Source organism: Pongo abelii, chromosome 2 (genome assembly GCF_028885655.2).
Source record: "Pongo abelii isolate AG06213 chromosome 2, NHGRI_mPonAbe1-v2.0_pri, whole genome shotgun sequence".
NCBI classification, from domain to species: Eukaryota; Metazoa; Chordata; class Mammalia; order Primates; family Hominidae; genus Pongo; species Pongo abelii.
Window position 1 is genome coordinate 157,911,581 of NC_085928.1, and position 24,220 is coordinate 157,935,800.

The following is a 24,220-nucleotide window of genomic DNA, read 5'->3' on the forward strand; positions in this document are numbered from 1 at the left end:
AGCAGCACCAATACATTGAACTTGTTTTCCTTCAAAAACACATTTCTAAATTTATAGCTTTCCTACTGCTTAAGATTGATAAGCAGTAAAACATGGGGTGCATTATGTAGAGACTTGTTACCTTTTTTGTAAAATATTACATACTCCAAACTCTTGTATTAGTCAACCTAACGATTATTCAGGTTTCATGTAGAACTATGATCAACTTTCTAAATGAGCACAGTGCAAAGCATTTGACTTTCAAAATGTTTTAAACATTTGATAACTACTTAAAATCTTAAATGGAATTATCTCCAACATGATGTATGTATTGGAGAACACGAAAAAGACATCTTATTCTTTTATATATAATAAGCTTGGGACTTGAGGGGTGAATAAGACTTACCTGATCCCTTCACTTAAAGATCGCAGTATATTAGGGAGAAAAAAAGACATATCATCAGGCAATCACTTATAATTGTGATGAGTGCAACTGAGAAAGAATAAAGTTGCTCCATACTATATAAAACTATAATTGATGATGCCCAGCTTAACCTGGGGAATCCCAGGAGGAAGCTCAGAGTAAATGAGCAGAAAAAATAAAGGAAAAGGGGATGTCATGGAGAGGGGGAATGTCTCAGGTGGGAAGCATCATGACCTTTCAGGAACTTAAAAGATAGACATGTGACTGGGACGCAGAAATATGGAAGAGGGGAATAAAAGGAAGAGGTGGGGAAAGGGAACAGAGTTTGGTTCCTTTTTCCATTTTCAATCACTGTCCTGGTGAGATGCCGGTTACCTTTCCCTTAAGTGCTGTACCCACCTCCTCCAAAATATTTCTGCTTAAATTCAAACTGCACACAGCTCCCAGAATATGTTTTTCTTAGGCTTATTGCCATTGTGATAATTTATAGTGAAATATTGTACATTGTAACATACTTAATAATGCACATTGGGAGAATATGTAATAAGTCATTGGCCCTGCTTGATCTTGCTTTCGTGTCCTGCCTCTCAAATCTCACTACCTTGAATGTAAATGAGTTAAAAGTCCCATGTAAAAGACACAGAGTGGCAGGTTGCATAAAAAGGCAAGACTGTTGCACGTGGTGGCTCATGCCTGTAAGCCCAGCACTTTGGGAGGCCGAGGTGGGCAGCTCACGAGGTCAGGAGATCGAGACCATCCTGGCTAACACGGTGAAACCCCATCTCTATTAAAAATACAAAAAGTTAGCTGGGTGTGGTGGCAGGCATCTGTAGTCCCAGCTACTCGGGAAGCTGAGGCAAGAGATTGGTGTGAACCTGGGAGGTGGAGCTTGCAGTGAGCAGAGATCACGCCCCTGCACTCCAGCCTGGGCGACAGAGCCAGACTCCATCTAAAAAACAAACAAACAAAAAACCAAGACTCAGCCATATGCTGTCTTCAAGACACTATTCTCACATGCAATGACACCCATAGGCTAAAAGTAAAGTAATGGAGAAAGATCTGTCAAGAAAATGGAAAACAAAAAAGAGAAGAGGTTGCTATTCTTTCGGACAAAACAGACTTTAAATCAACAATGATGAAGAAGGAGAAAGAAGGGCATTACATAATGATAAAGGGTTCAATTCAACAAGAAGATTTAACTATCCTAAAGATATAAGCACCAACACTGGAGCACCCAGATTTAAAACAAGTTCTTAGAGACCTATGAAGAGATTTAGATAACCATACAATAACAGTGGGAGACTTCAACATCCCACTTACAGTGTTAGAAAAATCATTGAGGTAGAAAACTAACAAAAATATTCAGAATCTAAGCTTGACACTTGACCAAATGGATGTAACAGACATCTACAGAACACTCCACTCAACAACAACAGAATATACATTCTCATCTGCACATGGCATATACGTTAAGATTGCCCACACACTCGACCCTAAAGCAATTCTCAAAAAAATTTTTAAAAAACTGAAATTATTTATTGATTTGTGTATGAACCAACCTTCCATCCCAGGCATAAACCCTACTTGATGGTGATGGATTAGCTTTTTGATGGGCTGCTGGATTTGGTTTGTAAGTATTTTGTTGAAAATTTTTGCATAAATGTTCGTCAAGGAAATTGGTATGAGGTTTTCTTTTTTTATTGTGTCTCTGGCAGGTTTTTGTATCGGTACGATGCTAGCCTCATAGAATGAGTTGGGGAGGAGTCTGTCCTTCTCAATTTTTTGGAATAGTTTTACTGGGAACGATGCTAGCTCTTCTTTGTAAATCTGGTAGAATTTGGCTGTGAATCCATCTGGTTGGGCTTTTTGTGATTGGTAGGCTACTGATTACTGATCCAATTCTATAGCTAATTATTGGTCTGTTTATGGAATCAGTTTCTTCCTGTCTCAGTCTTGGGAGGATGTATGTGTCCAGGAATTCATCCATCTCTTCTAGGGTTTCTAGTTTATGTGCATTAGAGTAGTCTCTGATCGTTCTTTGTGTTTCTGTGAGGTCAGTGATAACATCCCCTTTATAATTTCTAATTGTGTTCAGTGAAGTATTCTTTCTTTTCTTTATTAGTCTAGCCAGCAGCCTATCTATCATTAATTGTTTTTTAAGCAAACTCCTGGATTCATTAATCTTTGGAAATGCTTTTTGTGTCTTGATCTCCTTCAGTTCAGCTCTGATTTTTGTTATTTCTTTTACTCTGCTAGATTTGGAGTTGATTTGTTATTGCTTCTCTAGTTCTTTTAGTTGTAATGTTAAGTTGTTAATTTGAAATCTTTCTAACTTTTTGATGTGGATGTTTAGTGCTATGGATTTCCCTCTTAACAAGGCTTAGCTGTGTCCCAGAGATTCTAGTATGTTCTAGATTTTTTTTTCTTAGGTGTCAAAGAACTCCTTGATTTCTGCCTAGGAATATAGCCAACCAGGAAGGTGAAAGATCTCTTTAATGGCAATTACAAAACACTGCTCAAAGAAATCAAAGATGACACAAAGAAATGGAAAAACATTTCATGCTTATGGTTAAGAAGAATCAATATTATTAAAAATGGCCATACTACCCAAAGCAATTTACAGATTCAATGCTATTCCTATCAAACTACCAATGACATTCTTCACAAAACTTGAAAAAAACATAACTATCCTGAAATTTATATGGAACCAAAAAAGGGCGCAAATAGCCAAAACAATCCTAAGCAAAAAGAACAAAGCTGAAGGCACTACATTACCCAACTTCAAACTGTCCTACAGGGCCGCAGTAAACAAAACATCAGGGTACAAAAGCAGACATACAGACGAATGGGACAGTTTAAAGAACCCAGAATAAAAGCTGTACACCTAGAATCATCTGATCTCTGACAAAGTCAACACAAATAAGCAATGGGGAAAGGACTTCCTATTCAATAAATGGTGCTGGGATAACTGGCCAGCCATATGCAGAAGACTAAAACTGGACCACTTCCTCACATCATATACAAAAATCCACTCAAGTTGGATTAAAGACTTAAATGTAAAACCCAAAACTATAAAAACCCTTGGAGACAACATAAGCAATACCATTCTGGACACAGGAACTGGTAAAGACTATGGGACAAAGATGCCAAAAGCAATCGCAATAAAAGCAAAAATTGACAAAGGGCATCTAATTAAACTTAAGAGCTTCTGCACAGCAAAATAAACTATCAACAGAGTAAACAGTACAGAATGGGAGAAAACATTTGCAAACTATGTATCTGACAAAGGTCTAATATCCACAAATTTACAAGAAAAAAAACCCCATTAAAAAGTGGACAAAAGACATGAATAGACACTTTTCAAAAGAAGAAATACATGCAGCCAACAATATGAAAGAAAGCTCAATATCTCTGATCATCAGAGAAATGCAAATCAAAAACACAATGAAATATCATCTCACAACAGTCAGAAAGGCTATTACTAAGAAGTCAAAAAATAACAGATGCAGAGGTTGTCGAGAAAAGGGCACACTTATACACTGTTGGCGGAAGTGGCAATTAGTTCAGCCATTGTAGAAAGCAGTGTGGTGATTCATCAAAGAGCTAAAAACAGAATTACCATTCAACCCAGCAATCTCATTACTGGATGTATACTCAAAGGAATAGAAATTGTTCTACCAGCACTATTAACAATAGCAAAACATGGAATCAATCTAAATGCCCATCAATGGCAGATTGGATAAAAAATAAATGTTAATATATATACACCATGAATACTATACAGCCATAAAAAAGAATAAGATCATGTCCTTTGCAGGAACATGGATGGAGGTGCAGGCCGTTATTTTTAGAAAACTAATACAGTAACAGAAAACCAAATATTGCATGTTCTCACTTACAAGTGGGAGCTAAATGATAAGGACAAATGGACCAAAGAGGGTAACAGTAGACACTAGGTCCTACTTGAGGTGGAGGGTGAAACGAGGGAAAGTATCAGAAAAAACTAGCTATTGGGTAGTAGCCTTAGTACCCAGGTGATGAAATAATCTGTACAATAAATCCCCATCACACAAGTTTACCTCTATAACAAACCTGCACATGTACTCCTGAACCTAAAATGAAAGTTTAAAAAAGTGTGATACATATACACCATGGAATGCCACAAAACCATAAAAAAGAATGAAGTCATGCCCTTTATTCCAATATGGATGCATCTGGAGGCCGTTATCCTCAGAGAATTAACACAGGAGCAGAAAACCACATACAGCATGTTCTCACTTACAACTGGGAACTAAACTTTGAGAACACATGGAAACAAAGAGGAGAACAATAGACACAGGAGTTTACTTGAGGTTGTAGGGTAGCAGAAGGGTAAGGATCAAAAAATTACCCGGGTGATGAAAATATTGTACACGAAATCCCAGTGACATGCAATTTACCCATGTGACAAACCTGCACATGTATCCCCTGCACCTAAAATAAAAGTTGGAAGAAAAAATTTAAAATAAAAATAAAATAGAAAAATAGTAATGTGAGAACAACTTAACCATCCATTGAAGAATGAATCGGAAAACAAGATGTGGTATATGCATACAATTAAATATTATTTAGACTTAAAATAGAAGGAAATTCTGACACATGCTAGAACATAGATTAACCTTGAAGACATTATGCTTACTAAAGTAAGCCAGTCACAAAAAGGAAGATATTGTATGATTTTACTAACATGAGGTTTCTAGAGTTGTCAAATGCGTAGAGACAGTAAGTAGAATGGCAGTTACCAGGGACTAGTGAGGGAGAGATACTGGAGAGTTAAGCATTTGATTGGTACAGAATTTCAATTGGGGAAGAAGAAAAAGTTCTGGATAGATGGTGGTGATGGTTTCAACATTATGAATATATTTAATGTCACAGAAACATATACTTAAATTGTTTGAAATGTTAACTTTTGTGTTATGTGTATTTTATCACAATAAAAAAATGTGTTTCATTCTGAATATATTTGGAAAGTAGAGTCCCAATCTGAAGTATTTTATGGGAGTATGAAAAAGAGGTTTGGGGTTAGGGCAAATAAAATTAATAGAGAAGTCAGCAAGAATTGGAGATTTGAGGTGAAAATCAGATTTTGTGTTGTGAGATTTTGTTGAGATTGAAGTGAAATGAACAACTGGATTGTTGTAATCGATTGCTAACTGCTTTTCTGGCTTCTGCTCTGGACTTAAGGTCTAATCTCAAAACAACAAAAGAGCAAACCTTATAAATTTAAGTCAGAGTGTTTACATCAATACTGAAAATCTCCACTAGACCCCGCACCTCATCCACAGTAAAATGCAAAGCTTTAAAGCAGATCTGCAAGGCTCTGCATGACCTGTCTCCATGTGCCCTCTAACTCTTCACATCACTCAGTGCTCTCCAGTCACACTTGACCTCCTCTAGTTTTTCTTGATTACCCCACATATGGTCTCACCTGAGGACTCTTATACTGGCTGTCTCCTCTGCCTGGAATGTTCCCCCCGCCCCCCCAATCCCCCTGCAGCTATTGGCTTGTTTATACATCCTTCAGATCTTTCTATTTAGCAGTCTTATTAGTGAGGTCTCACCTGACAGAATATACAATGAAAAGCCTCCCCTTCCTTGTGCCGGACCTACTTTATTTTTTGATCTACTAATTACCAGATGGCGTACCATTTATTTACATATTTGTTTACTTCTTTTCCCTCATAGAGTTTAAGCTCCATAAAGGAAGAGATCTTCTATTTAGTTCACTCACTTATCTCCAATGCATAAAAGAGTATCATATGTGACATCTGATAGCTTCTTTATACATTTGTTAAATAAGTAAATGAATGAGCTTTTTCTGACCACTCTAGGGATGTTTTCAGAACTGATTGTGTACTGCTCTTAATTTGTAGTAAAGAACTGGGACTGCTTGCCTCTCTACAGTTTTCTTTATTTATTATATAGTCCTAAATATACTGTATTACTGATTTTACACCTAAGATATGAAACAAGCAGTAGGTATTTACATTTTCAATTGTCCCATAAATGTAACTTTTTACAGTTTTGTTTGAATCAGGATCTAAACAAGGCCCTCACATTGTCATTGCTTAATAGGAGTTTTAAACATTCCCCTGGATTATTTTTTCTTTTTTTTGGGAGGGGGGTGTGGTCAGGGGGCTTACAATTTTGTTGTTGTTGTTGTTGAAGAAACTAGGTCATTTGCTTATTGAGTTTTCCACAGTTTTAATTTCACTGATTTCACCCTCATGGCGATGTTTAAAATGTTCCTCTGTCCCCTGTACTTCCTATAAATGTGTTTAAAAGGCCAGGAGTGGTGGCTCACGCCTGTAATCCCAGCATTTGGAAGGCCGAAGTGGGTGCATCACCTGAGGTCAGGAGTTCGAGACTAGCCTGGCCAACATGGTGAAACCACGTCTCTACTAAAAATACAAAAAATTAGCTGGGTGTGGTGGGGGGTGCCTGTAATCCCAGCTACTTGGGAGGCTGAGGCAAGAGAATCGCTTGAACCCAGGAGGTGGAGGTTGCAGTGAGCCAAAATCGTGCCACTGTACTCCAGCCTGGGCGACAAGAGAAAAACTCCCTCTCAAAAAGCAAACAAACAAATAAAGAAATAAATGTGTTTAAATGTGTTCTTGAGTTGAGACTCAAGGTTTAGACTCGGAGTTTAATTATTATGATTGTTATTTTTGGCAATACCACTTCAGTGGTGGTGAAGTGTTCTGTCAGCCGGCACTCAATATTTGGTTGTCTCACTTTCCAAAATAGGTGTTTTTTTAATGAAATAAGTCATTACAGATTCAGTTCATGTGTTCTCTTTTTCCCTTCTTTATTCTTTAGCTATGTTTCCTTTGTTGGGAATATATTCTTCCCATCCAGGTTTTCATGCTTTAATAATATAGTTATGCATACATAAATAACCTCTTTTATATCAACAAAATAACATTTATGTTACTATAAATAGTATCATATTTTATATTGGATACTAAAACTTACTTTTCCCACTAAAAGTTTTTCTTTCTATTATTCAAGTTAAAACATGTTTCTGTTTTATCTATTTTAATAGGCATTCAGTATTCCATAATATGAATATGTTATGATATATTTGTTTCCCATTTAATTAATGCTACAATATTCTTGTAGGTATATGTGCATAGATATAGAATTACTCAGTCCTATAGGAGACATATTTTAAACTTTACTATATCCTGCCAAATTGTTTCCCAGTTCCTGATAACATTTCAAACACCCATCAGCATTGTTTTCCCAAATGTACAGCAACACTTGGCATTGTTAGATTTTAAATTTTTGCCAATCTGATATTTGTCAAATCCTTACCATTTTTGTTTTCCTTTGCATTTCCCTACTAATGAGTTGGAGCATCTTGATATGTTTGTCAGGTTCAGGGTTCTTTTTCTGTAAGTGATCTGTTCATACTATTTTTATCTGAGTTAATTTTTTTTAAATTAATTTATAGGAGTGCTTCATTCATTCTGAAAAACAATCCTCTCAGCTATTGCATTGAAATATCTTTTCCTAGACTTTATCTTGTTCTTTCACTGTGTTTATATTGTCCATTGTCAAAACAACGTATTATTTATCCCTCAAAATTTGTATTTTCATAGCTAGTTTAAAAAATGCTTACCTTCCTTAAATTCATAAAAAGTCATCTATATTTTTCATAAACATTTTAAGTTTTTTATTCAAATTTTAATTGTTTTTTTCTATGATGTGGCATATAAATCTTCTTTTAATTTTTTTCCATATAAATAACCAAAATGTCCTCAAAGCAAACATTAAATTTTTTTTTCTTTTCCCATTGATGTGTAAAGCCACTTCTATGGTTTACCAATTTCCAAGATAATGTTGAGTCATGTCTGGGATCTCTACTCTATCGCATTCATCTAATTTTCTGTCCATATATACAAGTGCTATTTATAATTTCAGATAAAGAGATCATAATTTTTTTTAATCTAACAAAAGGCTCTGCTAAACATTAATGGTTCTTCTTACAGTCGACTTTCTCTATTTCCAACCATCTACAAATAAACTACTCCAGTTTTAACAGATTACTTCATCCATTTGTGTATCCTAGTGTAAATCCTAGCCAACATCCTGGAATTGCTGCAAGCAAACACATTTTATATTCCCTTTCTCTTAGACAAATTCCCCACCTGACATCCTCTTCCCTCCCTCTCCTCCTGGCCTAGCTGGGCCCCCACTTACATATTCATGGTTCACATGAGTCCAACACATGTCACAGTTCACCAACTTTCCTGGATTATTCACTTGGTTTTCTTCCCTCATGAACATTTTTTTTTTCCTGTTGCCTTGTGAATTCTGAAGTACGTGTCACGACTGAAGAAACGATGAACATAATATCACAAATCTGGAAGTACTTATTAAAGGGCATATCTGATAAACACTGATCCTTCTGATTTAAAATTATACAATAGTCAAAAAGAGTGAAGGCAAATTTATCTGTGTAATTTAAATGCAAAAAGTTTAGCGGAAATGAAAATTACTATAAATATTTCCTTTTTAACTGCTTTTAGATTTATCTGTTGGACCTCCTTTCTAGTCTCTGACATTTTTTTGGCCAACTTTGCACTAATATGTCATCAGTCAAGCCAGCACAACAAGGAAATCCTATTGTTGAAAAAAAAATTAAAGGCTTTAAAATATTGTTGATTGAGGAACATAGAAAACATCATTTAAAAGCCTTTTAAATTACCATTTCCTCCCTTGCTGCTAAATTTCCCTTTGTCTCATTTCACGCAGCTGGTCTGAATGATGACAGAGTGGTTTGTGATTATGTGGGTGACATTAGGCACTAGCTGAAATGGACACTAAAGGAAGAATCCAGCATCCTGAATTTATAATTCCTGCTACATTTGGCACTGCCCCAACTTTACAAACATGCAGCCCTCTTTTCCTCCCTCTCTCTCTCTCTTTTTTTTTCTGTAAATCCCATGGCCAATGAATGCTGCTATGGCAACGAAAGCTGGGGAAAGCCAGGGGGACCTTGGCTATAAAAAGAGTTTTCAGAACATCATGATAACTGGGAGCCCAGTGGCAGACTCTCAGGCAACAACATACTGTCACACATCTTGTCTAGAAGCAAATGCTTCTACAAAATTTATTTACCTGTGTTGTTGAATCACTTGCTACTGAATTCTAAGGACTCTTATTTCTATGATAGTTTTCATTTTCAATTATTGTATGGTTCATTCAAATCACACAGGTACATTTCTACCAGTTATAAGACGCTTCCTAAAATAGACTCTTAGAAACTGAGCACAGCTGTCAAAATAATGTTATCGTCTTCAAGAATCTGTTTCAAAGATAGTTATACCAAAGAAATTTAAAAGTTATATTCCTATATTAGCACACTAAGTAGTTCATGCCAGTTTAGTAAATCAAATATTCCATACTGCTAGCTTAATAAGATGGGGAGTCATGCATGAAATGACTGCCAGGTTAATGACATAGGGAGCCATGCATGGCATGTATTTGCATATAATAGCACAGAATGTTCTCCTAAATCCTTTAAATTACTCATCAGTTCTTAAACAGGCATTTAACTAAATCTTCATTCAGAATCAGGAATTTTTTTTTTTAAAAGAAAGAAAGAAACACCTACATACTTGAAGTGATTAGATGGGAGCTAAACAAAACTTAAAGGATTATCTTTGGTTGGAAATTCTAGCCTTGGGAAAGGTTTACAGATCTGCATACAGAAATAAACACATCTCCAGGGCCAGAGTAGAGGCGAGGGCCAGCAGCAAGCCAGTTTCCCAGCACTGTCTTTATCATATGCCCAGTGAGTGTAGACCAGAAGTTTCACTTTTAGCCTCAGGAAAAAAAGGATGTATCTCTAAAGCAGTGCAAAAAATATAGATTACATCTAGAATTGTTTCTTATTTCCAGTGTTTTGATGCACCCAATTGTGAATAAAATGAACAGGTTTTCTTTCACTTGGCAATCTATACATTCAGGGTGTTAAGGAAATGTGTAACTGTTTATACAAACTAAGAAGACCGCATACAATCAGTACAGTTATGAACCCCACTGTTACTCAGAGGAAATCAGAAAGTACCCATGTCACACAAAGGCTATTTTCTCTATCTGAAGGTGATGGTTTACAAATAGCTTCATTAATCTCATAAATACTCATTGCAAAATAGGATGTATGTACACCTCTAGAAGCAAAGCATGTCCGAAGAACAAAGGGAAAGACAAAAAATGCAGATTTAGGTAACTGGTCTTCTCTTCCTCTCACATCTAGTAATAATGACAACTTATCATTGAGCACATTCTCTACCTCAGTGTGCCAAGTGCATTTTCTGTAGCCCTAACATTGACCTTCAATGTAGTTATTATCTTCATTTTACAGACAGGGAAAGTGAGGTTCATAAAGATTAAATAACTAACTCAAGTGACAGTCTGAAGCCAGGATTTGAACTCTTTTGCAATTTCAATCCCGTTTCCTTTCCACTAGCTACATTTTTTTTCTCCAAGGCAGAAATAATTAGCAGCAAATAAACTATTTCTTCAGTGAATAAAGAAAAATAAGCTCAATGATTTCTTTAAAAAGAGTGGTCTAGATTTTCTAGGATTCTTATATTGCCATCATGTGCTAATACAGAAGAGATGAATCCCAACACCAGTCACTTCTTATGGCATGGTTACTCTCTGTGGGAATTTTGGTTGTTTTTAGCTGATTAAGATTATAAGATAAATTGACAATGGGGTGCACTTTATGTTAATTATTATCTTAAAGCAATTCTAAACATGGTTCCAGAAATATAAAGCAAAAACCTACTCATTGACAAGAAAGGCAGAAAGTGTCTATGTAAATATTTACATGTGGTCAATGGGTTGACACAAGTCTATGAAGCAATGTTTTCTTTCAAGTATAGCCTTTCCTTAAGTGTTCATTATGTCTGATTGGAAAATGAGCTCTTTTCTGGTGAAATGGGTAGCCTTGCTGTCAGATAAAATAGTAGCCATAGCTATGACACGTGTGTCTCTGATTAAGGTGGAGTTGACAGCTGTTGAAACATAAATGATTTGCAGAACTTAATATTCTCCCAATAAACACAACTGTAAATATTTTTTAAGTTGTAAAATGTAGTAACACAAAATTATAAGAAATAGAGTGTTTTCTTTTACTTAAAGTTGCATAGAAAGAAATGCAATTATAAGTGAAGAAAACATAGGTATCTGATATGAGTCAGATTAAGGAGATACAAAAATAAATGAAGCATAGATTTTTGCCCTCCAGGAGCTCACGTCGAATGGAAAAAAAAATAAACACTGGCAAGCATTTAATCTTCTAGATTCTGCAATAAATAGAGACATTGGAGCACACAGAGATAAATTTAGCCCAAGCAGTAGTAGGTGGTAGGGAGAAGAAGGAAGGTTTCCCAGGTGACACCCAAGTTGAAAATGACAGGATACAAAGGACTTAGGCAATTGTGGGGGAAGGGAGCATAGTGTGTCAATAGAAGAATTTAGAATACAATCCAGCCAGGAAATCAGGGGAATTACATGTAGCTCAGATATGCCTGGTAGGGCAATGGTTGTGTCACGACTAGGACAGTGTTCACCTCTAGAAAACTCTGTAGTGGCATAAATGTTGAAACTCAGTGCTTAGTTTTGTTAAATGTAGTTACAATGGGCATGATTTTCTGATCCAAAAAATTAGGATAAATTAGGAGGAGACATTGTGTAGAGCGGGATAATCAGTTGAGATCTGATGTTTTCAAAAAATTTGCATTGTCTAATTGTTGTAAAAAGAAAGTAAATTTAGGCTGAGTTAGGTAACAAATTACATATAATCTCTGTTTTTGTAAAATTTAGAGATACTTGTTTCTTGTTGGTTTAACTTTAATGTTTTTCCTTAGACTGCAAATAAACGACATTGGGTTACTTATGATTATTTATTTATTTATTTATTTATTTATTTATTTATTTATAACTTTCATTTTAGGTTCAGGGGTACGTGTGAAGGTTTGTTACGTAGGTAAACACGTTTCATGGGGGTTTATTTTACAGATTATTTCATCACCCAGGTATTAATCCCAGTACCTAATAGTTATCTCTTCTGCTCCTCTCGCTGCTCCCACCCTCCCCTCTCAAGTACATCCCAGTGTCTGTTGTTTCCTTTGTGTTCATGAGACTTTTTTTTTTTTTTTTTTTTTTACTTTAAGTTCCAGGATACATGTGCAGAACGTGCAGGTTTGTTACCTAGGAATATGTGTGCCGTGGTGGTTTGCTGCACCTATTGACCCGTCCTCTGAGTACCCTCCCCTCGCCTCCCAACACCAACAGGCCCTGGTATATGTTGTTCCCCTTCCTGTGTCCATGTGTTCTCATCACTCATTTCCTACTTATGAGTGAGAACATGTGGTGTTTAGTTTTCTGTTCCTGTATTAGTTTGCTGAGGATGATGGCTTCCAGCTTCATTCTTGTCCCTGCAAAGTACATGATCTCATTTTTTGTGGCTGCGTAGTATTCCATGGTGTATATGTGCCACATTTTCTTTATCCAGTCTGTCACTGATGGGCATTTTGGTTGGTTCAATGACATTGCTATTGTAAATAGTGCTGCAATAAACATATGTGTGCAAGTGTCTTTATAGTAGAATGATGTATAATCCTTTGGGTATATAGCCAGTAATGGAATTGCTGGGTCAAATGGTATTTCTGGTTCTAGATCCTTGAGGAATCACCATGCTGTCTTCCACAATGGTTGAACTAATTTACATTCCCACCAACAGTGTAAAAATGTTCATATTTCTCCACAGCCTCGCCAGCATCTATTGTTTCTTAACTTTTTAATGATCACCATTCTGACTGGCATGAGATGGTATCTCGTTGTGGTTTTGATTTGCATTTCTCTAATGATCAGTGATGTTGGGCTTTTTTTTTCAATGTATTTGTTGGCCACGTAAATGTCTTCTTTTGAGAAGTGTCTGTTCATATCCTTTGCCCACTTTTTGACAGGGTTTTTTTTTTTCTTGTAAATTTGTTTAAGTTCCTTGTAAATTCTGGATATTAGACCTTTGTCAGATGGGTAGATTGCAAAAATTTTCTTCCATTCTGTAGGTTGCCTATTCACTCTGATGATTCTTTTGCTGTGCAGAAGCTCTTTAGTTTAATTAGATCCCATTTGTCAATTTTGGCTTTTGTTGCAATTGCTTTTGGCGTTTTCATCATGAAGTCTTTGCCCATGCCTATGTCCTGAATGGTATTGCCTAGGTTTTCTTCTAGGGTTTTTATGGTTTGGGTTTTACATTTAAGTCTGTAATCCATCTTGAGTTAATTTTTGTACAAGGTGTAAGGAAGGGGTCCAGTTTATGCATGTCTTGCTTGCTTTCTTCCACTCATGTATTAATTTTGGTTACGTAATAACCACCTGGAAAACCTCAACCCCCAAACAGAATCGGTGACCTAGATAATCTACATCTAATTTTACAGTACTCTTCACCAACCTACTATCCTAAATCAGGCAGCAATTATCCTGACTCTTTTCATCATTCTTCACCTTTCCTGTTTAGATAGTACTGTTGCTTCTAAAGTTTAAATACATAAACTTTATGTTTGTGTGTATTTACTCATATATATATATTTACTATTTTATATATTTTTACTGTTTATATATTTACTGTAAATATAGAGTAATTTTAAATTATTTTTATCTTGATAAAAGGCTAATAAACATCATGTAATTCTTTGAGAATTAACTTTTCATTTAATTATTGTATTACCATACAGCTAAGATTAATTCATAATTTTTTGTCACTGTATTTCATTCATTTTGACCACTATATATTATTCCATTGGGTGTGAATATATGAATATACCACATTTACCCTGTTTATGTGCTTTTCTGTTTTTCCAGTTTTCGCTATTGTGAACAGTGCCACTGTGAATATTTTACATGTCTTTGGTTAAACATGTGCACAAGTACTAGCTTTTATTTTGTTTATTTACCTAAGGCATAGAATTACTGAGTCATGGGGTAGGTAAATGTTGTGCTGTGGTAATGCCAGATTGTTTTCTAAATCACTGCATCAATTTATCCTCCAAAAAGTAGTGTATAATAGGTACTGTGAATCTACAACCGTTCCAACACTTGATATTGTCAGAGTTTATAATTTTTGCCAATTAAATGGGTATAAAAATGTATCCTATTGCATTCTTCCTATATATTTCCCTGATCATCAGAGATTGTTACTTTGTGTTTTATTGAACACATAGGTTTTCTCATACATATGTTTGGTGAAATATCTTGCCCACATTTTCTTGGATTTTTTTGAGTTCTTATTGGCATAAGAATACTTCATGCCTTTTTGATACCAATTCTTTGACAATAGTGAATATTGTAAATACATTTTCCTAGTTTGAAATGTCTTTTCATTTTCTTCAAGCTTTGCTTTTATAACCAAAAGTTTTTACTTGGAAAAGTTGCAGTTACTAATTCTTCCTTTTATGGTCAATTTTTTTTCTGTTTTATTTTATAAATATTTCCCTAGCTTAAAGTTTAGGAGAAATCATCTATATTTTTCTATCAAGGATTTAAAGTATGAAATTGATTTTTGTATATCATGAGAGGTAGGAATTCAATTTTTTCATGTGTGTACTATTTTCCCAGCTTTATTTATTGAAGTTCTTCCTTACCCAGTTTTCAGACACAATACACCTCTCGTGTATGAGTTCCACACATGTGTGGGTCAACCTCTGAGCTCTATGTTATTCTGTTAGTCTAATTGTCTATCTCTGCAATAGTATCACACTCTCTTAATCACCATAGCTTTATAAAAAAGTCCTGTTATCTAAATAATAAGTCCCCCCTTCATGCATATGCTCTCAGAATTCTTCTGGCAATTTTTCCCTTTAATCTTCTGTATAAATATTATAAATGGGTTATCAAGTTTCTTTTTTTTTTTTTTAGATTTTAACATGATTTGCCTTAAATCTATGCATCAATTTGAGAAAAACTAACATTTTTAAGATATAAAAATATATTATAGTCATGGTATATCTCCCCATTTATTTAAGTATTTCATATTTTTTAATACAGTTTTGTAATTTTACTATGGAGGTCTTAACATCATTTGTTAAATTTATTTCTGTATACTTATTATTGTTCCTTGGTTTTATCTTTATCTTTGCCCTTGATGTTCTTTGGTGAACCAAAAAGCCTTAATTTGACATAATCAAGGTAATTAATTTTTCACCTTTTCTCCTTTTGGGTTTTTGTTAAAGTGTTTCACAACTCTAGATTGCACGGATACTTTTCTACATTATATTCCATTCTCTTTGTAGTTTTATGTTTCTTATCAGTCTTTAATATAGTTGTAGTACACTTTTTCTATATTGTTAACTAAAAATTCAGTTTTGTTTTTTCTTCACATAATGATCTAGTAAAAATAGTTCGTATTTCCTGCATGGATTTGTGATGACACTTTAATCATATATTAAATTTCTGTTTATAGAACAAAATAGTGACATTGATTTAATTTTTCTTTCTTAAGTTTTTATATCTACTTTCTTATTGACTGCAAGATGTAAGTGATTGACAAAAATCAAAATATACATTTAAAAAATGTTCAAGTGACATAGAATTGTACATATATATTGTTTACAACATGATGTTTTGAAGTACATACACACTGTGAAATAGTTAAATCTAGCTAATTAACAAATATATTGTCTCACAGTTATCATTTTCATGGTGAGAACACTTAACCTCCAATTTTTGCATTTTTCAAGAATTCAATGTATTGTAATTTACTGTAGTCACCATGCTATGCAATAGATCTCATGAGCTTATTCCTATCTAACTATAATTATATATCCTTTAACCAACATCTCCCCATCCTCCTTTTCCCCTGACTACCCCAGCCTCTGGAAACGACCATTCTACTCCCTGCTTCTATGAGATTAGCTTTGTTCAGCTCCACATATGAGTAAGATCATGTATTATTTGTCTTTCTGTGCCAGTCTTAGTTCACTTAACATAATGCTCTCTAGGTTCGTCCATGCTGATTTTATTTTTTATGGCTGAATAGTATTTCACTGTGTATATAGGTGAAATTTTCTTGATCCATTCATCTGTTGATGAATACTTAGGTTGATTCCACATTTTGATTATTGGAAATAGTGCTGCAGTAAACATGGGAGTGCACATATCTCTTTGACGTACTGATTTCCTTTCCTTTGGATATATACCCAGTTCTAAAATTGCTGGATCATATGGAAGTTTTATTTTTAATTTTTTGAGGAAACTCCAGACTATTTTTCATAATGGCTGTACTAATTTACATTCTCAAAAACAATGTGTAGAGTTCCCTTTTCCCCACATCTGTTCCAACATTTGTTATCTCTTGACTTTTGACAATAGCCATTCTAACAGAAGTGAGGTAATATCTCACTGTGGTTTTGACTTGCATTTCTCTGATGATTAGTGATCTTGGGCATTTTTTCACATACTTGTTGGCGATTCACATGCCTTCTTTTGAGAAGTGTCTATTCAGATATTTTGCCCATTTTTTAGTCAGGTCATTAATTTTCTTGCTGTTGAACTGTTTAAGTTTCTTATATATTTTGGATATTAACCTCTTATTGTATGTATGGTGTGCAAATCCTGTTCTGTGGATTGTCTCTTCACTCTGTTGGTTGTTTCCTTTGCTGTGTGAAAGCTTTTCAGTTTAGTTGTTCCATTTTTCTATTTTTGCTTTTGTCGCCTGTTCTTTTGTGGTCACATCCAGAAAATCATTGCCCAAACCAATGTCATGGAGCTTTTCTCTTAGATTTTCTTCTAGTAGTTTTCATAGTTTCAAGTATTACATTTAAGTCTTTAATCCAATTGAGTTGTTTGTTGTATTTGATGAGAGATAAGTGTCTGATTTCATTCTTATGCATGTGGATATTCAGTTTTCCCAATAATTTATTGAAAAAACTGTCATTTCACCATTATGTGTTCTTGGCACCTTTGATAAAAATAAGTTGGCAATAAAATTTCTGGGCTCTTTATTCTGTTCCATTGGTCTATGTGTCTATTTTTATGCCAGTGTCATGCTGTTTTGGTTATAACAGTTTTGTAATACATTTTGATATCAGGTGGTGCTATGGTAGTGTGATACCTCCAGCTTTATTATTTTTGCTAAAGATTGCTTTTGCTATTTAGGATCTTTTGTGGTTCCATAAGAAGTTTAGGATTTTTTTCTATTTTTGTGAAAAATGTCATTGGTATTTTGATAGGGATTGCATTGAATCTGTAGATAACTTTGTGTAGTATGAACATTTTACAATATTTATTCTTCTGATCCATGAACACAAGATGTCTTTCCATGTATTTGTTTCTTCAGTTTCTTTCATCAATGTTTCATAGTCTTCAATGGAGATTTTTCACCTCCTTCATTAAATTTATTCCTAAATATTTTATTTTTTGTAGCTATTATAAATGAGATTGTTTTCTTCATTTCTTTTTCAGATAGTTTGCCATTATTGTATACAGACATTACTGATTTTATGTATGTTGATTTTGTATGCTGCAATTTTGCTGAATTTACTTATTAGATTTAACAGGTTTTTGATGGAGTTAGAACACACATTTTAATGAAACCCATTATAATGAATTATCTATAAAAAGAGTTATGTGTTTTCGTTTATAAATGCCATCTCAGATTAATTAATAATGTTGCCTCAACTTGTTCTCAAGAGTGTCATTTTAAAAAATTAGGGGTGGTAAAAATTAAGCATTTATGAATATAATCACATCTTTGACCACTGAGCACTTTTGACTACTTTCACCATTTGGGACACCTGAGACCAACGGAAGCCAAATCTCACACTACAGTTTTGAACGGTTACCCATTCAAAATGATGGGATCTCCTGAGCTTAACACTCAGTACTAAGCAAGTTAAAAATATCCACACATTAAAGTGAAATCTCAGAAAATCAAGGGAAAAATAGAAAAACATTACATAGAAAGGAGAAACAACTTACCAGATTCCTTATAATCAACAATGAACAATTGAAGGTATTGGTGCAATATTTTGTAAAGTGTTGAGGGAGAATTAACTTTGTAGCTAAATCTCTATACTTTCCAAAACTCATTATTCAAAAGTAAGTATGAATGCTTGGCCTGATGGCTCACGCCTGTAATCCCAAAACTTTGGGAGGCTGAGGCAATCGGACTGCTTGAGCCTATTAGTTCAAGACCAGCCTAGGCAACATGGCGAAACCCAGTCTCTACCAAAAAAATTCAAAAAATTAGCCAGGTGTGCTTGTGCACACCTGTAGTCCCAGCTATTTGGGAGGCTGGGAAGCTCCCTTGAGTCTGGGAGGTGGAGGTTGCAGCCGAGATCCTGCCATTGCGTCCAGCCTCGGTGACAAAGACTCTGTCAAAAAAAAAGAAAGAAAAAAAAAGGAGTAAGTACGAAATAAAGACTTTTCAGCCATACAGACTCGGATATTTCACAAGACTGGGTATTACTGGAAGGGATGGGCATGGGGATGGGGATGGAACCTAAGCTAGACTGAAAAGAAAATAATCAACCAAGATAGCAAGTAAACGAACCCAAGAAGTAGGCTGTGAGAAAAGAAGGCTAATCAAGGAAATCATTACATAAAATAAAACAAATAACAGTAAATATTTATTTAGAATTTACCATATCCAATTGTGTAATCACTTTAAATGATTTGATTCATTTAATCTTTCTACCACCCTAAGAGGCAGATATTATTATTCTCATTTATCAAATGTGAAAACTGAAGGGCAGAGGTCAAGCAACTTATTCAAAGTCACACAGCTAGTAGATGGTGAAGAATAGACATGAACCAAGGCAGTTTAGCTCTATGGCCTTTGCCCTTAACCAACCTATTCTATTACATCTCAATAAGTATAAAGCATAGGAGAACAATAATAAATAATTATGATAAGATTTCTTACAGCAATTTCAAATACAGCTTCAGAAAATAAAAACACAGTAACCCAGTGGGCAAGAGAAAAGATGGGAAAAAGAGGGAAGGGAAATAAAAAAAATGTTTTTTATCTTGAATAGTAATATACAGATATGGATTAGCTTTGACTATATTTTTTAAAGTATAATGTTGCTTATATTTTAATATTTAATAATAAAATTGGTTATAGTTGTATGTTTTGTGGAAAACCAATGAAAATATTAATAGAACACCTGATTACTGTGTTTCTTTTTTCTGTTTCTTTCTTTTATTCATTTTTCTTTCTTCTTTTCTTTTTTCCTTTTTTGTTTCTTTTTTCTTTACCTTCTTTATTATTGCTGTTGGCTATCCAGTAACTTAACTCTTTTTCTATGTCTGAGGGATTCTTAGCTATATGTGTTTTGTAGAAGTGGAGCTCTCCTTCTACCATAGGAGCTAAAATGATCTGATTGCTGCTTTATGCCCCTCAGCAGCTGGTGCAAAGGAACTGGGCTTAGGCCTGCCAAACACATGATCCCATTTAGGTCTTTGAATCTATAACAGTCTCCACAAAGAAGCAGAAATGGCAAGAACAACATCCAATTCCCAGGACAGCAATGACAGTGATGTAAGTAGCAGCATTCAGAATTGAAACCTGTTGACTATAAAGATATAAACTGTAGCATCAATGCTCAACTAAATGGTGGTGATGGTGTGCTAAAGGGAATGCATCTGAGACATGGTTTAGATTTTGTCCTGCCTCTTTTTCTATCTTAGCATTCTATCCTTCTCAACAATTTTGGGAGCTTATCAATATTTCTTTCATTAATGCCTTTTCTGCTCAGATTATTAGAGTTAGTTTCTGCTGTTTGCAAATAAGGACCCTAATTAGTGCAATGTCTAAAACTGTAGAGAAAAAAATGAAAATAATAATAAAAAAAAGATCTAAAAGAAGGTGAAAAAAAACAAAGATGGGGAACAATAATCAAAAAACACAAGATAATATAGCAGAAATATGTCCAAGTACATCAGTAAAAATAAATGTGACTGGATTAAACCTAGCCTTTCCTTAAAAGTCTAAGACTTTTTTTTAAAAGGCCAAGACTCATAGAATTTTTCAAAAGTTAAGTTTATGCTATTTTTATTTACAAGAGTCTGACCAAAAAAAACATATACAATTTGAATGTAAAGAAATGAAAACATATATTCCAGAAAAAATGTAATTTAAAGTTCAGCATTCTTAGTTGCTTTCTAAAAGCAATAAAATTATTTTTCATTCCTTTTCACCTCTGCCTACATTTTTTATACAACATTGAACATTATTTCCATTATTTGTATCTGATAATGAGGCTCCTTGCTTTCTTACCTGGGATGGAAACAATTTTATTCGTAAACTTTCCTGACACCTCAGTTAAGTTAAAATGTTAATCCCTATGTACAATAAAACGTATCATATTAAGCAAAGAAAATCCTAAAAATGTGAGACTTAGTTGAACTCAGAATCCTCTCATCTTAGACCTTCCATTGTGGAGTTCAGGCAAAAGAGAGTTGACATTATATTAACAGTGCATAGGAAGTAGACTATGGACCCTAAAACCAGAGAGACCTGGGTTTAAATCCAAGCTTTGCCACTGACTAGGTATGTGACATTGAATAAAGCTTTTGATTTTGCTGAGCCTAAGTTTCCTATGCACAAAATGGGTATGAACAACTCTATTTGTAGGGATTTTATAAAGATTTAATTAGATAATTAATCAAAACAGTTGTTCTCAACCTAATTGGAATCACCTTGGGGACTTTAGCAAGTAATGTTGGCTGGGTCCCTTCCCTAGAGATTCTGGATGTCATTGATCTGGAATATAACCTGGGCTTTCAACTTTTCAAAAGCTACCCATATTATTGTAATGTACAGCTAAAGTTGAGAAACACTGATCTAAACATATAGTCTAGTTTATTGCATAGTATATAGAAAGCATGACAAAATTGTTACTAGAAAGATGATGAGGAGGAGGATGATGATGATGATGATGATGATGATGATGATGATGAAAAAGGTGATAAATTTCAGCTATAAATGTCTGGCACTGAAGTTGGCCTAGTGTGGTTTTTCTTCCACAGAACTCAAGAGAAAAAGAAGTGATCTGGTTTGAATCTGTGTCCCCACCCAAATCTCAAATTCAATTGTAATCCCCTGTATTGGAATTTAGACCTGGTGAGAGGTGATTAGATCATGGGGGTGGATCCTTCATGAATGGTTGAGCACCATCCTTTTGGTGCTGTTCTCCTGATAGAGTTCTTATGAGATCTGGTTGTTTACATATGTAGCACCTTCCCCTTCTCTTTCTTCCTACTGTTCCAGCCATGTGAAGATGCCTGCTCTGGCTTTGCCTTCTGCCATGATTAAAAGCTCCCTGAGGCCTCCCCAAAAGCAGATGCTGCTATGCTTCCCATACAGCCTGTGGAATCATGAATCAATTAAACCTCTTTACTTATAGACTACCCAGTCTCATGTATTTTTATATAACAATATGAGAATGGACTAATATAAGAAGTCACTTAGTATGGAGATTGCCAGAAACTTCATAGTAATACATGTGTACTATTTTAATAGCTTTTAATTTCCAATCCTCTACAACCTATGAAATAAATATTACAATGTTTTTCAGAGTGAAAAACGCTCATAGAGTTTTATTGTTTTACAAAAGATGATAGCTTAGGGAGCTAAACCAGAATGCAAATTTTAATCTATTTATCCCAAATTCAGTACTATTTCTATTATGTCACAGTTGTCCACAGTGGACAAAAGTGAACAGTTCAGCTTCTTCATAAACAGAATTTAGAAAAAATTTTCTAAGTCTGGAAAATACTCCAGAAATCACATGATGACTAGAGCAAAGGGTTAAATTGCTTCAGCCACTAAAGATCTCAGTAGGATACGAGTAGTTTGAAGCTAAAGACTATTTTTTATTTGTCATTATATCCCTAGTGACTTGCATAGTACTTGGCACTTAATAGGAGCTCAATAAATATTTGTTGAGTGGATACTCCAAGGCTCTAAAATAAACCATTTTTAGCAATTTAATGAAAGTTTAAAAAGAGGTGTTAATATCTGAAAATAAAAACTCTAAATTCTTACTTTCAGTGAAAATTAATGACCATAAGGATTTATTCCAAGTATATCAATCCAAGAAAGTACTTGGAGCAGAAAACAGAAGTTACCATGCACCCTCTGTCTGTACATATATACACATACATATGCATATATATATAAACTAATTCAAAGAATATTATTTAATATATACAGACGTTACCTATATACTGATTTTTAAATTGCTTTACAAATTTTTTATTTTATCAGCAGAATAAGTCTATGATGCTTTCCTTCAGTTTCAACTAAGATTGATTGAAATTGGATGCGTGTTTTTTTAACTTCGAATACCATAAGATTACCTAAGATTTTGCCTACAAATAGAAAGTAAAAATCATTACTACTGCTAAGAAAGATGAAGTATAAAAATGTGAGATGGCTAAGATTAGAAAAAAACTTTTAATGAAAATGTAAGTAAGAAACAAACATTATTCAGAAAATAATTTTCTATCTAATATAAATTATTAATAATGGTTCTTTGGCTTATTATTGAGTCACCATAATATTAAATGTATAGTACAAGGGCTTACTGTGTAAATATTAAAATGTATAACATATATCACAATAATTTACATCATTGAGCTAGTGTCATTCTTTTATTTATCTTTTAGCTAGTGTTACTGATACAAAGAATTTAGGTGATGGCCATGTATGTTACTTTAAGATAGAAGAATGTGCACATCATTTCCTGGTGAAGTAAAATAAGAATTCAGATAGTTTTGAAATCATATTTCAGAATATAGTAATACTGTTTTCTGAGGGGCACGGGCAGGGCAGGGGGTATCATGTTCTATCCTCCACTTAGAGACAGGCATTTAATAGTAACATGGAAAGTTCACATGATATCCCACAATTTAAAAGGTCACATGATTTCAAAATCTCTGGCCCTTAGGGTACTCAGGTAAGGCTTCATGTAAAAGCAGGATTAAGCTTGACTTGAAGGCAGTAAGTAATTTAATTGGGAAACGAAAATGGGTTGGAAATTCCAAGCAGTAGAAAAACATGCTCGAAAGTAACTCTGTTATAAGTTATAGAGAGAAACAACAAAGAGGTCTACTTAAGTAAAGAATGGAAGATAGGCTTGGAAGTATTAGAACCAGAAAGAGGATTTTGAGCAGAAACTTCAAAAGATTCAATTTTATCCCAATTGCTAATTAACAACCTGTATCACAGGGGATAGACTAAGGTATGAAGAGGTTTAAAACAAAAATGTTTGTTAGTTCCTTAAAATAAAAAGTTTTTTGCAGGTTCTTGCTACATGTTCATCTCAGGTTGGTGAGGGGTCTGCTTCATGTTGTCCTCAATCAGGGATGCAGCCTGAACCATCAAAAACGTTTCCACCATCTAAAATGTCACCATGGAAGGGGGACAGGGAAGAGATATGCATACACAGGCTCTGCTATGGTTTGAATGTTTTTGTTTCTCCCTAAATTTATGTTGAAACTTAATCCTCAATATGACAGCATTAAGAGGTGAAGCCTTTTGGGAGGTGATTAGGCCATGGCAGCTCCATCTTCATGAAGGGATCAGGGCTTGCAGGGGCTAGTCCATTCCCCTATTTTGCCATTCTGCCTTGCCCCATGTGAGGACACAAGGTTCACCCTTCTACCATATAAAGATATAGCAAGAAGTTCCTCCTCAGATATCAGACTTGCTGGTGCCTTGATCTTGGACTTTCCAGCCTCCAGAACTGT

General features: G+C 34.6%; 1 long non-coding RNA gene across 1 annotated transcript in view; it reads left to right on the forward strand.

Moving 5' to 3' along the window:
- Positions 1-21,877, forward strand: part of LOC134761038 (uncharacterized) — a 57,279-nt gene extending 35,402 nt beyond the window's left edge. The window contains exons 4-5 of the long non-coding RNA XR_010139261.1: positions 19,873-20,006; positions 21,738-21,877. This is a non-coding gene — a long non-coding RNA (uncharacterized LOC134761038). The remainder of the gene's footprint in view (positions 1-19,872; positions 20,007-21,737) is intronic.
- Positions 21,878-24,220: the final 2,343 nt, after the last annotated feature.